The sequence below is a fragment of the Peromyscus californicus genome, unplaced genomic scaffold, assembly GCF_007827085.1.
Source record: "Peromyscus californicus insignis strain IS unplaced genomic scaffold, ASM782708v3 Scaffold_16__1_contigs__length_79575227, whole genome shotgun sequence".
Classification (NCBI taxonomy): domain Eukaryota; kingdom Metazoa; phylum Chordata; class Mammalia; order Rodentia; family Cricetidae; genus Peromyscus; species Peromyscus californicus.
This window is the reverse complement of record NW_026294458.1, coordinates 59,117,326-59,134,528: the sequence shown is the minus strand read 5'-3', so window position 1 is coordinate 59,134,528 and position 17,203 is coordinate 59,117,326. Positions and strand designations below refer to the sequence as shown.

The following is a 17,203-nucleotide window of genomic DNA, read 5'->3' as shown; positions in this document are numbered from 1 at the left end:
TGTCATTGGTAACATTTTTAGACCATTATATAACACTATTAAGCACTAATACATTGACATGTGGAAAGAAATAACTAAGACCAAACAATTAAAAACTTCAAGGAATATAAACCCTCCTCTTTCTCGCTAATTGGACTCCCAGAGATCCACCCGGGGCCTAGTCATGGATCTCTGCATCCAGATCCCTCAGTAGTTGGATGAGGTTTCTAGTACGACAATTAGGGTGTTTGGCCATCCCATCACCAGAGTAGGTCAGTTTGGGCTGTTTCTCGACCATTGCCAGCAGTCTGTTGTGGGGATATCTTTAGCGAGAAAGAGGAGGGTTTATATGAGCAAGAATTGTTGAGGCCAAGGTTGGATAAAGCACAGGGACAAATAGCCAAGCAAATGTAACACACGAACTATGAACCAATGGCTGAGGGTCCCCCAACTGGATCAGGCCCTCTGAATGGATGAGACAGTTGATTGGCTTGATCTGTTTGGGAGGCTTCCAGGCAGTGGGAATGGGTCCTGTGCTCAGGGCATGAGTTGGCTGTTTGAAACCTGGGGCTTATACAGGCTTGCTTGGCTCGGCCTGGGAGGAGGGGACTGGACCTGCCTGGACTGAGTCTACCAGGTTGATCTCAGTCCTCAGGGGAGGCTTTTCCCTGGAGGAGGTGGAAATGGGGGGTGGGCTGGGGGGAAGGGGAGGGGGGCGGGAGAAGGAAGAACAAGGGAATCCGTGGCTGATATGTAGAACTGAATTGTATTGTAAAATAAAATAAAATTAAATTTAAAAAAAGCCATATGGCACAAAAAAAACTTCAAAGAATAATTGTAAAGATATACCATTTGGTTTAGATTTTTTTCACTTATCAAAAATACAAGACAAATTTTTGTTGGCTGATTTATGTTTGTTGAATAGAAGAACTGCAAACAGTATTTGAGCCAAGTTTTGTGAATCACCTGCGGAGTTTATTTGACCTGAGTCAATCTCTGCAACTCCAGTCTTTGATGACATCTTTATGAGCATTTATAACCATCCCAGTCCTGACTTTTGTATCACAGGATCAAATATCCAACTATATACTTAAAATAATACTGACATTTATATGATTACAAATAGCTGAATATGAATGTTCTAGAAGAGGCATAATATTACAGCCTTCAAGGTAAATTATTTAGTGGTATATGCATGTAGTTATTTAAAACTAAAATGGAATCTAGTACTAATTTCATGTAAAAGTCATAGTTTACTATTATCTTGAATTTCTAATTTGGACTCAAAATGATATTTATTTTGGTCATTAAGATTAAGGCATATTAGGTCCCAGAGTATTAAACTCTGCTAACTATAGTACTTTATAAGATTATGACACTTTATTTCTAAATATACAAAAAAGCCTATTGACTAGATCAAATCTAAATTACACATACAAATTACATTCCTATGTCATTCTTCTCATAATAAAACTCCAAGGGTTTTCTCTACGTTACCAAACTAAACAATGTTTTCTTCATTGACTCATTTAAGAGGTAATATTTACTGATTATTTTAATTCTTTCTTTTCAAAATAATGATTAGTATATATACATCATCTATGCAATTGACTATGAATAAGCGATAATCTTTAATAATTAATGAGATCAGATTTGGAGAAATGAGGATATGAATGCAAAGTAAAGTTAGAAGAGTTTAACTTCATAAGTTGTAAATAAAACTGAGTAACTAAGTGCTTTGACCTTTTCTTTTATGCAATGCAAAGACAAAACTTATGAGTAAGTGACTCACATGATCATATATGCCTTATCTTCATTTCTGTTTCTCTGACAAAACACCCTGACATTAAGCAAGTTTGAGGAGAAAAGATTTATTTCAGCTAACACTTCTAGATTATAGGCCATCTTAGCCTGGAAGTCATAGTGGCAGAAACTTCAGACAGTGAGTTACATTCTATCAGTCAAAAGCAGAGAGAGAGAGAGAGAGAGAGAGAGAGAGAGAGAGAGAGAGAGAGAGAGAGAGAGAGAGAGAGAGAGAGAACACATAAATTCACTTGCTTCAGTTCAGTTCCCTCTCTATATTAACATTCAGAGGGTGACTTGCCACTTCAATTAACTCATTTAAGAAGATCTCTCATAGGCTGATCTGATCCAAATAATTCTTCCTTGACACTTTCTCTCTAGGTAGTTCTAGTTTGCATTAGACTGACATACAATTTACCACAATTACAGATCAGTTTCAGGAAGCACTCTGATGGCAGGGTGAATGAGACAAAAGAAACGAATACATTGTTAGGGCTTAGGGAACACTTGGAGCATATTTTATTTTCTGAATCTAAGGTGATAAATAGAAGAGTTTGGGATGTATGTTGATATGTGGTCAGCAGAATTTTGATGCAGGCTACTATGACAAAATACTGAATGCAACATTAATACAACATTAATTCAGCAAAGTTCACACGTGGAAAATCCATTGGGTTGGCAATGTGAATAGCCATTTGTAGGTCAGGAATTGGCAAGAAGGGCAGATTGGAGATAAAACTCACCAAGTCTGGCATATCTTCAGGTTTACAAATAAAAGATATGTTGCTAGAAAGTGGAGATACTGAGCCTTGGCAGGTTCAAACAGAAGAAGATGCTGTCTTCCACAGACTTGTTAAAACTTTATCTGTGGTAGGGAGTCTGAGTCTGCTTTCCCCATCTCTTGGTATGTTGCTTGGCACACATTTTGTTTCAGAGGATATTTAGTGGCTAGTAGAAGGAATACTGTGTCTCAATTTCTGGCTGAAATTTGCCTTGAGTTTTACTAGTTATAAAATAGTGCTTAAAAATAAGACACAGGAGAAAAGTATTAATTCACTCAAAAGAAAATGATTGCACTTTTTAGTTGAGTGCCACAAAATGAACGAGAAAGAAATCCACTTAAGGTGAGAATACTAGATTTGAATAATTCAGAGAAATAACTGGAACACTGGCACTTCCCTCTCAGACAGGAGGGAAGTTAGTAGAGATCTCGATCTTCTGTGTGACAATGCAGATCCAAAGAGATCCTTAAGTCCTATACCTAACCCTACAGTACAAATTTGCACAAATAATTCTTGTCTTTGTCTACTCCATCTGTAAGAATAAAGAATTTATACAATATAATGATTTATGATAAGATAGAAATGTCTTTAAATTATTATATGACAAGGATTACCTATTGTATTATTTCATATACATACTCAAAACATTGGAAAACTATTATATCCAAATCCTACTTACACAACTGAGGATATAATCAGAGACATTTCCATAGTAATGAATCTTGCAATATGAATATAATGGAATAATTGATAACTTGACAAACAACACCAAGCAATAACTACAGGTCGGGCTTTTTGAGAGAATCAGTAAAATATTCCAAAACACTGACATAAAAAAATGAAAATCAGAGATTAAATACATAAAAGTTGAAAATATCAGCAAGTCCATCAGGTTTATTCAGTGGTAAGTTTGCAAGGAAAAAGCATTTCATTTATAAGCATATGGTAATAAGATGCAAAACTTAACAAAATGGGCAACATGGTATTTCAGAGCTGTCAGCTTAAATGTAATTCCTTTATAATAATTGATAAAATACATGTAAAGTTTGGGGGTTTTTGCTTTGTTGTTGTTGTTTTGTTGAGACAGGATTTCTCTATATAGCCCTTTCTATCCAGGGACTTGCTCTGTAGACCACATTGGCTTCAGAGATCCCCTGGGTCTGCCTCCTGAGTACTGGAATTAAAGGCATGCACCAACATATTCAGCTATTTTAAACTTTTTATAGGCCACCCCTAAAGTAAAGTCTGTGGCTTGATTATTTTACTTGTATCTTTCCCCCAGATTCACATTCCAGGGAGAGTTTGCCGTGACCCCTTACGTTTTCCTTAACACTACCAGACAGAAGGATACTAAGAAATGCTATCATCATTCTGCAATACTTCTCAAAAATTCTTAAGTAAATAAAACAAATTGACATAAACTATATAACAAAAGAGAGATCTGGGTCGGTGAGATTGCTCATCAGGTAAAGGCACCTGCCTTCAACCCTGAGGATGTGAGTTAAATCCCCAGCACTTATGTGGTGGAAGGCGAGACCTAACTGTGGAACTTATCCTCTGACCTCCATATCTGAAGGTACACACAAGTACACACGATAATACAAACACATAATAAATAGTTAATAATATTTGTTCAAAAATAATAAGCTATGAAACTATCCAAGGAAGATATGACATGAGCAAGTGAATTGGCCAAGAGAAGAAAACCAAATTATCATATTAAAATTGTTCTTCATATATTTCAAATGAGATTAGGAAAAAATTCTCATAAAATCTAATTTAGCTTGTTAGTAATTGGATAACATTCTAGTGAATTAAAGACCCACATAAATGGTCAATGTGATACTCAAATAATAATCATGAAAGACATTCTAAATAAAACCAGGAAAAAACAAATACTCTTTAGTCATTTAACATTCATCTACAAGCTACCACCACATCATTAAGTAATAAACTGAAAATATTAAAGTATGTTATAGTAAAAGGAAAAAACAAAAATACCAAAGATGGTTCTTATTTACAGATAATGTAGTTTCATGCCTAGAGCCACAAAATAACTGAAGAAGAAGCACATGGCACAAAGCTGCGTGGGATGTCAGAAGGTAAGAAATACTCACATGGGGCCGGGCGGTGGTGGCATACGCCTTTAATCCCAGCACTCGGGAGGCAGAGCCAGGCGGATCTCTGTGAGTTCAAGGCCAGCCTGGGCTACCAAGTGAGTTCCAGGAGAGGCGCAAAGCTACACAGAGAAACCCTGTCTCGAAAAACCAAAAAAAAAAAAAAGAAAAAAAGAAATACTCACATGGACATCGTCCTAACGGACTTTACAGAAATCTCACAAATACATCTAAGTAACTTGTATTATTTAACACTCCTTCTTCTAATGCACAAGGTCAGTCTTTCGTTGTTCCATTAATTTCAACTAGGTTATACAGAGTCAGACATTATCCACAAAGCATCTTTATTTAAAACCATTCATTATAACTGCTGGGAAAAAAATGTAAAGAGGAAGCTAGCTAGGTGACTAGCATCCACTCCCAGGCGCTTCCTGCCTGGAGCTGTGTTATAAGGGGCCTCCTGCTTTAGCTTCAGAGCCCTTCCCCGCCGTGGTGGACTGTATCCTCTCAAACAGTGAGTCAAAATAAACCCCTCCTCCCTGAAGTTGCTTCTTGTCAATCGCTTTATCCCAACGGTAAGCTTCTATTTTTTTTTTTCCTGGCATGGACCTGGTATGGAATTGCTTGGTCATAAAATAACTACATTAAACTTTTGAGGGCCTGTTAAACTGTTTTCAGAAATAGCTACATCACTTTACCACCACACTAGCAATGTTTTAGAATTTACTCTTCCCATATCCTCAGTCATTATTACAATATCTGCATTTTTATTTTAGTCACCCTATGAGGTATGATGTCTGGTGTTGTTTTCATTGTGTTTCACTAATGACTAGTGATATCGATAAAGAACCTTTCACTTTTCTGATCCTTCAGAGGCCAAGTACTAACCTTCTAAGGAACTCAGTGTAACTGCTTTTTAAAAGAATTAGTTGAAACATTTTTGGTGTGTGTGTATGTGTGTGTGTGTGTGTGTGTGTGTGTGTGTGTGTGTGTATACACCTAACACTCTTAACACATTAATCTATTTAACTCTAGAAACACTCAGTCAAGTAGATATGTATTCTTTGCTTCATTTTGCTGATGAAAAGGGAAAGCTTAGAGCAAGCTGACAATCAGTCAAGGTCAAAAGGACATATGTGTGAGCAAGATTTCCAGTCTTGCTGCAATGAGAGATGGAAGCAGAAGAGAAACTTAGGTCATCAATGCATTATATCTAGCATCCTGACAGTGGGCTGTGCATTCATATACTGAAAATGTCCCCAGTTTTGTAAACAGGATGAACTGCTTATGTTAAGTGTTGAGAATATGGCTGATTTATTTTTATTGTACTAGATGTGTTTAATATATAGATCCACCATAAACATCATAACCTATGGGATGGAAACATAGCCTATACCATGAATCCTAATTGGTCTTAATAATAAAAATCCAGAGTCAGATATCAGGGTGAAAGCAGAAAGATTAGAGCAGCAGAGCAGCCAGCCACCAGAGACTTCTTACTTCTAAGCCTCTTCAGCCTGAAAGAGCTCAACTCCTGTCTCCTCCAGCCTTATATTCCTTTCTCCACCTAGCCATATCACTTCTTGTCTCAACCTCCCTACTGCTGGGATTAAAGGCATGTATGCCTCCCAAGTACTGGAAGCAAAGGCATGAGATCCCAAGTGCTGGGATCAAAGGTGTGTGCCACCACTCTGTTTTTCTTTTGGACTGGATCAGTCTTGTGTAGCCCAGCGTGTCCTTGAATTCACAGAACTCCGTCTGCCTCTTGGCTAACTAGTGGCTTAGCTCTGTCCTCTGATCTTCAGGCAAGGTTTATTTGTTCTATCACAAACAAAATATCACCACAATAGTTAGTGGCACATTGAAGCCCTTAATTTAGGTTCTTAGCTCTCTATACTTGAGACAGCTCTTTTGTATACAAGAGCACTCATTTGCTGGACACTGTGACAGACACAAGCAGAGGAATATTGTCAAAGAGAATGTTCAGTCCCACCTGGGATTGTAGACAATAATAAAAATGATTTCATTGCGGAGGATGATGAGATAAAGCAAATTTAAACAGTTTACCAGGGTAAAACAAATGTAAACAAACAGGCAAACAGTTTCTTTCCATTAATGCCTGAGGGTTAGATTTTCATAATTTTATCATAAGACAATCAATGGCACACACTAGCCGGACAAGGGGCTTTCATGCGTCTATTTCCATACACAATCTTTTCCACACAGTGTTTGTGAAATAGACTTGATAGTAACAAGAGGATTCATTTCAGGCATTTTACTTTTGCAAGTGCTGCAAAACTTTACACATTGTATATTTGCACTTCAGGATAACAATATTAAAATTTAGTCAAAACTATTCAGAGATTCTAATCTCTAATAGTCTTCTTAGAACTCACTCTGTAGTTATTGATGACCTTGAACTTAGGATACTCCGGCCTCAAACTCCTCAGTGCTAGAATTTCAATCCACCAGTGTGCCAGCTGTATGTGGTGCTGGGCAGAGTCAGGGCTTCAAGCATACTGGTTCAGCACACCACCAACTGAGATACCCAGCCTATCATTCTCCTTTTTATCATAAAAATATGAAACATGAAGATCAGTTCTTTGAATTTCCTCTATCAGTCACCAGAAATTTGTGATTACCAATGGAAAAAATTACAGATAAACAAACAAAAAATGATATTTTAAATAGTTCTACTCACCATGGCTGGATGCATAGAATTTGATTTGGACAATTATCCCAGTAACATTCTCAAAGATCTACGATACAAGAGAGATGAGAGAGGATCAGTACAGCCTAATTTCTATAGCCATTTTTTCATGGATTAATTCCGTGATCTTTGATATTCTTGTTTTAGACTTCCATAAAGATATATTCAATGTCATGGTTCTACTTAATGTGAATACTGTCCACCCTCTGTTGGTAATGCATGTCTTATTTACTCACACCCCAGGATTAGGACTAGGAGATTCCTCCCCACCTGCCTGCCCTCGGCATCAACTCTGACCTGCAGGAATCACACTGTGAACTTAAAAGAAATATTTCCCTCTGGACTCTGACTCAATATTTCCTTTAAACAAAACGAAGAAACTGCACCCCCAGGCTCTTCTTTGTTCATAGTACTTTGGAAACTTTCTGCGTGGGAAAGCTGCACTGTAACGTTTCACTGTGATAAGATGAAATCAATATCCTCAAATCTATTTTGTTCCATTTACTATATGACCTAATTTATAATGTTAGCAATTATATCATCTATGAGAAATGTATTTATTTTAAGGTAGTAATTGCCAACTTATTCCAAATAGACTTGCCAAGCACTTTAATGAAACCAGAAGAATTTTCATCAATAAAAATCCTTATAATTTTTTTAAAAAAATGAGAACAATGAAACAAGGAAAAGCTTGTCTGGCTGAGACATTAGTTCAGAGGCAGAACTGTGACCAGATGCTGATGTTCAGGGCTTCAACTCATTGTCTTTCCATGGGATTATTTTAAAACACCTTTATTAAGGCCCTGATAAATGCCAAGGATTGAAGTGGGCACTAGGGAATCAGTAATGAACAAGATAGATCACCTGACTTCATGAAGCTTAACTCTAATGATCTCATCTCATTAAAATATTGAATATACTTTTACATCTACTTGATTAATACAGAATAAAATGCAATCAGGTAAAACTATTGCAGAATCCAGCTGTACTCTGAGCCAAGGCTCATTTCCTGTGACTATCTTTTCTTTAACCTTTGAAGTATTTTTGGCTCACAAAGTGCTTAGCCAAACAACTGAGTATCTTTGACCTGTGGCTAGACCTCTTGTTCAAGAATAAAACTTTTTTATTTCTAAAAAACTTTTAAAATGGAGAGAAACATTTTACCCCCATTGGATGCTTTTAAATTAATCTTTTATTTGATTACTGATCTAAATCTTCATCAACTCCAAGCTCAATGTGAAGTTTGAAAAAGTACTGTAGAGACTAAAAGTTCCAAGTATGCAAAGGGTTCCACGTGGAAGCACAAAACCAAGCTCTGAGAGTCATTCTGTAGATCAAGTCTTAACTCCTGTTCTGTATTGGCACTGAGCTCAATGTCCTGTTTACAGTAGGCATTGCAAAAGAATGAAATCATTTAAAATACAAAGATTACACTTCTAGATGTCTAAGCAAATTCCATTTTCATACCTCTTACTGGTAATATGTAAGTACATTAAGTTTAGTTATATTATCTTAATAACATTGAAATTTTAAATATATTGGCATGGGCCTTCACATGTTTCAATTGCAATGTTTTCTGCAGTATGAAATTATCAGCTGAAATATGAAAAACTAAGAGCCCAAAATAATATTCTGAAGATATGACACTATTGCCAATTTCAGCTTTAATTCCAGTTCTTTCCAAAACTACAGCAAGTCACAGAAATTCACGTGGACTGTTTCACAAATGTAAAGTGTCCTACAGTTGGAGGGGTCCCAGTGACAGACTGTTAGTCTCTGAATGGAGCAACTGTCTTGATTTTGTATATCCCCTTTTTATTAGTGTGTCTATGGAGAAAAATATCTGGATATGGTAGAACAGGAGGATTTTGAGAGAGAAGCCTGGCTTGTCCAAAGGTTTGAAACCACCTGCTATGTAAGCTCCGGTTAACAGACTGTGCTTTCAGTTGCTGTAATTTGGACTTGATCATCCACAATTTCCTTCACAATATGAATAATGGCAGCTGTCCATTACCTAATTGAGAGTTGCTATGTCTCTGCCTCATGAGTAATTCCCATCTCGTCCATGCTTCCAGGTCCCCCTCTACTACCCATATACCACAAAGCACTAGTAAGGTTTATTTGTCTCTTATCTTGATAGTCAATGTTTTCTTTGCCTACAAGCACCTCAAAACAGAACGTGAACTTGCTCAGCTTACCGCTTCCATTTGTTTTTCATTCTTCTATACCAGCAAGCGAGATCTTAACTTTGACTTCCAATGTCTCTGAAAAAAAATTCTCTCATAGGTTCCCAACAGACTCCTGATTGTGGCACCTTGTAGATTTTCACGAGCTCTTCCTCCTTTTGAGACACTGTAATTCTTACTACTCGTGTGAGTGCCTCAGTAAACATGTGGAAGCCAGAGGATGACTCTGTAGATCCAGTTCTCCCCTTCCACCTTTGTGTAGATTCTGGGCTCAAGGACAGCTCGCCAGGACTGAGTGGCAAGCACCAGTACCACGCCATCATGTCAGCCTCACTTTGTTCTCCTAAATACACTTTTCTCCAAGTTACCCTGTCTAACTTGTTTCTTTTTCCCTTAACATCTGCTTTAGTTTTATCAATATTATAGTTCTCAAGTGCCGATGACCAATTTGTTTCCATTTCTAGAGCAACAGAGACATCCAGTCCTGCATGATAGCATATGCCCACACGTCAAATGTTGACCTGGTATCTCCAATCAGCTCCACTTACAACAAATCAGTGAATGAATACAAATGGCTAATAGAGACTTTTCAAAGTACTTATTCTCATTATCATAATTCGTCATCATGGAAGTACAAATCAAAACTACTTTGAGATTCCATCTCACCCCTGTCAAAATGGCTATCATTAAGAAATCAAATGACTACAAAAGATGGCTATGACGAGAAGAGGAGCCTCATCCATTACTGATGTGAGTGCAAATGGGTGCAGCCACTAATGAAATCAGTGTTGTAGTTCCTTAAAAAGCTAAAAAAAATTACAGTATCATGTGATCCAGCTATTGCACTCCTGGGCTTATACTCAAAGCTTTTATCCTACTACAAGCTTTCACATCCATGTTCACAGCTGTTATATAGTCACAATTGCTAGGCAATGCAACCAGTCTACATGTCACTAATGAACTGACAATAAAAATGTGGTAGATATACATAATGGAATTCTATTCAGCTGCAATGAAAACTTAAATTCACACACAAAAAATGGATAGATAGAACTAGAGAAATATTTACTCAATAAAATTTGCAAGTCTAGAAAGACAAATGTCATATGTTCTCTGTTTCATGTGAATCCTAGCTTCCAGTAATGGGATTTGTGTGTTTAAGTTGGAATACCTGGAGAATCGAGGGAAGCTTTTAAGGGCCATTGTGGTGCAGAAAGACTTAAAGGTGCATGGATTGTGGACATGAGACAGTCAAAAGGAATTCTACTAGGTGAAAAGACTTAAGCAGGGATGGAGTGAGAGCACTGGGGAGATGGAGGGGAGAGAAGGAAGGCTGACCAAGATGAAAGAGGAATGAAAAATCCATTTGGAAATCTATAATTTGTAATCTGATTAAAAAATTATAGGTTTAACAAAAAGAATTACAAAGGTGATATCCTGCATAGCTAGACAGCGCTGCACCTCAGACTCATGGATTATTAAACAAAAATCAAAGTACCAGTTATGGAATACTTCCTTATATGTTTATTTCCCAAAGTTCCCCAAACAAAATAGGCTCTTGCTACTGCTCTTGGTTGCCCAGGGGAACTAGATGGTAATTACCTATTGCTGAAGACACCAAGCACATTGGTTTAATAATACAGAGAAATCAAATCAGAGCTGAATTGGAAGCTTCCTCCCTGTATACAAAGCCTGCACAGTGTCAGAGGTGATGTGTAGACTGCTGGTGTAGGGGTATGGTAAGCATCAGTGGTCTTACGCATGTGTGAGCCCTATGAACTATAACACCATCCTGCCAGGCAAAAGGTACACAGTGGTTCAATAATGACACAGCTATTATGGGAGTAATCAACTACTCTCTCATTGTAGCTGGGGCCCAATCCACAGTAAAGAATTCATACCTATACCGTATAACCAGGTTTTAAAAGTTGGGAGAAGAGGCCTTAAACCATACAGAGAAACTTACTACTGTTGTTGAGCTAAATTGGTGCAGCATCAAACTGCCTTCTAAATATTATGTTTATATTCATAGACAAATGCTACTCTCAGCTTTAATTGGAGAAGCTTCCTTTTTCAATGAATGAGTTGAATGTGAAGGCTCATGACTTCTTAACATTTTGAGAATAAGTGGTGGTTGAATGCTCAGTCCTAAATGAGACATACATCCTTTCTAGGAAGCAGGGGACATCACAGTAGAAGGGTTGGGAATCTTGTAAAAGCCAAAAGGTAAGGGAAAGGGCTGTAAAATGCTGTCCTCTGTGCATCACATAGCCATTGCAATAATGATTTTGGATCAGTTGTGGTTGTCTGTGCTTAACTTTCACAAGAATGTGAAATGAAACAATCTATAACATGGTTGGTGGCAATGGGGGGCAACAGTGCCTTACACTTTCTTGCTGAACTATTGGCTCCTGATGGATTCTGGGAGATAAAGAGTCATTGTTTTCAGTTTTATGCCCATTGATGATCCCACCAGGCTTCAGTGAATAGCCCTGGTAAAACTCAGAGTGTAACAAAACAAAACACAGATATGTGAGTATGGGAAAGGGGACTTGTAGGGAAGGGGATGATTTTTCAAGAGATAAGAGAAGTCAGAGGCATTATATACACCTATGAAATTGTAGAAGAATAAATTTAATAGTAGTTATTAAAATTTCCTCGTAGGTAAGTACGAAACAGCCTCTGCCTCATACTCTTACTTCCCCCATTTGGCCTGCTTCACCACAAACCCCCACTTCTATGATGAGATGAAAAAAGTGGGACAATGTAAATCTTTCTTCCCATAAGTTGTTTTTGTTGGGTAATGTGGTACCCGTTATATAAAAGCAAGTAATATACTACTTCCTATTTCCATCTGTGAGTATCCCAACTCTCCACCCACTAACTTAAAACAGATGTCTGGGAATTAAACCAGTATTACTGCATTCCCTACACGGTCCACTTTTCATTGCCGAGGAGGCTTTACCTACCCCCACTTCCATCGTTTCTACAGTCAACATTTCTCCTGCCCAACTCTGCCATTTGACAATGTTTCAAGGTTCACTTTGCCCTGAAGATACTGGCTGATGCCTCTTGTTCTCACTCTATTCATCTTTGGCACTCCTGTTAAAGTCTTCTGAAAATGGAAAGCCCTTTGCTCTCCAGCTGAAACTCTCTAGGAGAGCTCAAGAGCTTGCAGTCAGCATCTATGGTTGCAACTGCAGGTTCTTATGAGTTCAGAAGTGTGAACCCTTTTAAACTGCCTCATGTGGACTCATCTCTTACCATATTATATTTACAAGCTTCAGCAGAGCACACACCAGATGCATTATTTCATGGTAGGCGTTCTCCTCTCAGCCATCCAACATAATTAAATATGCCGCCAACCCTAGCCTTGAAAACCCCAGTCCCTTTTCATCTAGACTCTGATGGACTTTCTCCAACTTAAGACAGCTTCTCTTCATGACATAGCTGAAGAGGTTCTTCTCTATTGCTTTGTTTCTGCAGTAAAACGTTCCCACTAAGTAACAACAACCTTAACACTCAGATAACTCATTGATTTCATACTTTGAACCTCCTCATATTGTTCCTGACTTAAAAACTTCTTAAATATGGTTGGAATTCATGAAAATACTGAAACTATATCAGTATAAAATGAAAGTAAAATAATGAGTTAATAAACACACGATTTATTACAGAACTCTACTAAGAATCAATAACCCATCTAAGTAACTGCTGATTTCTTTATGGTTTTTGACTGCTACTTCCAAGTGGAGCCTGCAAAGAGCCACATAGTTATGTCATCGGCACAGTCTAGTATGAAAAGGATGAGGTGCCAACATAGGACAAATCCATTAAGTCAAATATTGACAGACATAAGCCATTTCCTGGACTTTGGCTAGAGCTAAACTTGAGAAAACAATTTCGAGTTAAACTATGAACTCCAGAATTTTGGGAGTAGGAAAGCAATTAAAATAAATCGCATGCTCAGCTTAAATTCAATTGGCAACGTTTCTGAATACAGTTTAAAGACCTTTTAGCTGCCATCCTTTTATGTACCAAAGTTAGACATAAGGGACGCATGTGAATTGCTTATGCTCTAGTAAATAAAGATTTTTTAAAACATATTTATTTTTTCCCCATGGAACAGAGTTAAAACTGGACATACCTAGTGGCATGGTTACAAATAATTTTCTCTATAAATCTAGCATGTTTCACTAGTTAACTAACCCTACATATAAAAATATTCATGTTAGGGAAATGAAAATTCTTAGAAATTAAGATATGGCCAGACATATCTAAATTAGAAAGCCATAGCCCTCCTACTGTGAAATTTTGATTTAATGATTTCCCACCATTTAATCTGATATTTACATAATAATTAACATTGAGTCTAAATTTAGCTCTTAATTTTTAAATCACATTATAGTATATATAATCATTTTCATTGTAAAATTCACACATATAGCTCAATAAAAACATTCTCTATTTTCTCTAATTTTATTTATTTTCCCTAAAGTAAGTGTTTAATATGTATAATACAAGAATGAGATATATTTAGATGAACATCTGTGCTCTGAAAAGTGCAGGTGATTTAAGCAGGGTGAATGGGAGAGAGGAGAGGAACGGGGACAAGGTAAACTAAGCTGCAATATGTATGAAAAAGTCACAGAAACCTATGATTATGTAACAATTTAAAAATATAACCATTAATACACACACACACACACACATACACACATCACCCCCTCTGTATAGAACTGTTCCTAGAAGTCACTGGTTATTAAACAAAACCTCAAATGCTAGGTATGGAATATCACTTGTTGTTCAGGGAGGCTCTAGAGGCCACTCCCCTAAACAATCTAGGGTCTTGCCATTCCTATGGGTTGCCTGTAGCTGGAAGTTTTCCTGTGTCCCACCCGACTCTGAGGTCTTGCAGCTGCTTATAAAATAATCACTCAGAGGCTTATATTAATTACTAGTTGTATGGCCTATGGTAGGCTTCTAGCCAGCTAGCTCTTTCATCTTAAATTAACCCATTTCTATTGATCTATGTATCACCTTGTGTTTCATGGCTTTACCTATGTCCCATTACATGTTGCTCCTTGGATGGTGGTTTGGTGCCTTCCCATACTCTCCTTTTTCCTTTCACTATATCTCTTCAATTTTCCTGCCTGGCTCTATCCTGCCCTGCCATAGGCCAATGCAGCTTTATTTATCAACCAATCAGAGCACCATATATTCAGAAGCATTCCACAGTGCTTCTTCTTTTCTGTCTAAACAAAAAGGAAGGTTTTAATTTTAACATAGTAAAATTACATATAATTACATATAGAGAAGTTATCAAGCAAGAATTACAGTTATAATATCTAGTTTATTTGTATTTGGCAAGTTTAAAGAAAATATTCTATCATCTAGTCTATATTTGTGAGTCTAAAGTTTCATGTCTAATTTATCTTTTACCATAACCAATGAAAATTATAACTATTTAGTCTTCAACTATTATCAAAGACCCCAGAAGAATATAATATTACCTGAGTAAATAGGAAGTGAATTGCATGCAACTTTCATAATTTTAGAAATTACAGAGATAGCTGACTGCCTGGACAGTCACCTAAAGTTCTTCTGTAACATTGGGGCATCCATCTTTAGCCTATAGGTCTAGAGTCTCTCAATCACTTTTCCCTATGTCCTGTAGAATATCTGGTAGTCTCCTCTGTGAAGTAGGAAACTGAAGGACCATTTTTCCTTGTTTTTGCAAATTCAGTGGTCATTTTCTTATGGGTCCTGCATGTCCAGCTTATACAATATATTGTCAAGCAGTCCAGGCAAGAGCAGTTTCTTGCCCAAATGTCTATTTTTGCCATAAAGAAAGCAAACTCTATATAGAGTTTCTTTGATGCCCATTATCTTCTCTGAAGTAGATTGGTGCTGCCAGGGATAGACATGTCTCAATGTCCAGAAAAGTTTAAGTTTTTAAAACATTTTAAAATGCCATATTCTGTAGGTCTTTGAAGTGTTTGAAGATTACCTACCTAATTTAAATATATCTGTGTATACCTAGAAAACTTAACTAACATGACTATAGGTTTGATTATCATAGATGACTAATTATTAATCTGTATTTCTTAATTATACATTACAATTTCAAATGACTTGCATAAATGTAATACCTTAAACAAGAGTAGAAATATATAGAATAACAAAATTACTTTAAATTTGTATCAATAAACTAAAATCCGTAGCAATGTAAAATATTTTAAACAAGTTGTTGCTCTTTAAAAGTAGATTCAATAATCTACCCTTTTATCCTATCATATCTATTGTTGCCCACCAGAAATAGGAGCTCAGACCCCATTGCTTCAGGCACTGCACACCTTGACTACCAAATACAGAGACATCAAGCTGGAATCTTCCTCCCTGCTAGCTAGTCTTAATATTTTGGGAGGATACTGTATATGCTTTTGGGAGAAAAAAAGACAACAACCTTACCCAGCTAAAAACTCTACAAATGACAATATCAAACTATCAAGCAAGATGTATTCAGTTATACAATAGTGGCATAAACTGTAACCAACTACTCTTTGATTGGATTTGAGGCCTACCTCACAGGAGGGAATTGATTTCTGGTACTGTAAATTAGAGACACAAAATGATGACTTAAATAACACAGAAACCCACAACTGGTCAATGTGCAGAGAATAAGAGACTAGAATGCTCAACCCTAAAGGAGATATCTAGATCATATCCTTCCCTCAAAACCTCAGACATGCATGTAGAAGAGAGAAGAGAAGGCTAAAAGATTACAAGAGCCAAAGATGGTAGGTTACTTCAAGGAAACACAGTTTTCCAGAAACAAATGAGCAGATTCACACGTGAACTCAGGGGCTGTGACACATTGCATAGGAGCTGAACAAACTTAAGACAGAAAAAAAAAGTCTAAGAACACAGGAGAGGATGTAAGCATGAGGTTCCATTCCTAACCAAGAAGCTATAGATATTTGATTGCTGTTGGGTGAGGGAAAGTCAGTTTTCTTCAAGGGATTGGTGCTTGGTATGTCAACAACACTCCAGGACAGGCCCCACACCCAGAAGTACCCAACCAGGACAATCTAAACTTCATGTGGTTTTTTTGTTGTTTGTTTTTAAGAAGTGAACATAAAATTGGTGGGTGGAGATGTAGCAGAAGATCATAGAGTAATGGAAGGAGTGGAAAGAATATGATAAAAATACATTGCATGAAATTCACAATGAACAAATAAAAACATTGTTTTTAAAAACATGGTACAGACTAAGCTGGTTATTTTTAGGGATATGTGACTATGCATATGCATATATGCATGTAACAACAGTTAATGAACAAAGAAGCCATGAATTTGAAAAGGAGCAGGAGGATTATAGAGGAGGGCTTGGGGAAAGGTAAGGAGGAGAGATGACATAATTCTATTATAATCTCAAAAGCAAGAAAAAATATTAAAATTAATGTGTGGAAAAGTAATTGGTCTCAGGGAGGATAGCCTCAAACTACCTTCTAAACAAGTATATTTATAATGAATAGGAAAAAAAGCTACTTTTAGCCTTAATTAGAGAAGTCTATTTACAGGAAAAAAGAAGAGAGTTTAGAGCACATGACTGCTCAAGGTACTG

At 37.0% G+C, this 17,203-nt stretch overlaps 1 long non-coding RNA gene across 5 annotated transcripts in view; it reads right to left on the bottom strand.

Annotated features, from left to right (window-relative positions):
- Positions 1 to 17,203, bottom strand: part of LOC128112177 (uncharacterized) — a 610,610-nt gene that overhangs the window by 465,654 nt on the left and 127,753 nt on the right. For all 5 annotated transcript variants that reach the window (XR_008218884.1, XR_008218883.1, XR_008218880.1 and 2 more), the window contains one exon: positions 7,383 to 7,440. This is a non-coding gene — a long non-coding RNA (uncharacterized LOC128112177). The remainder of the gene's footprint in view (positions 1 to 7,382; positions 7,441 to 17,203) is intronic.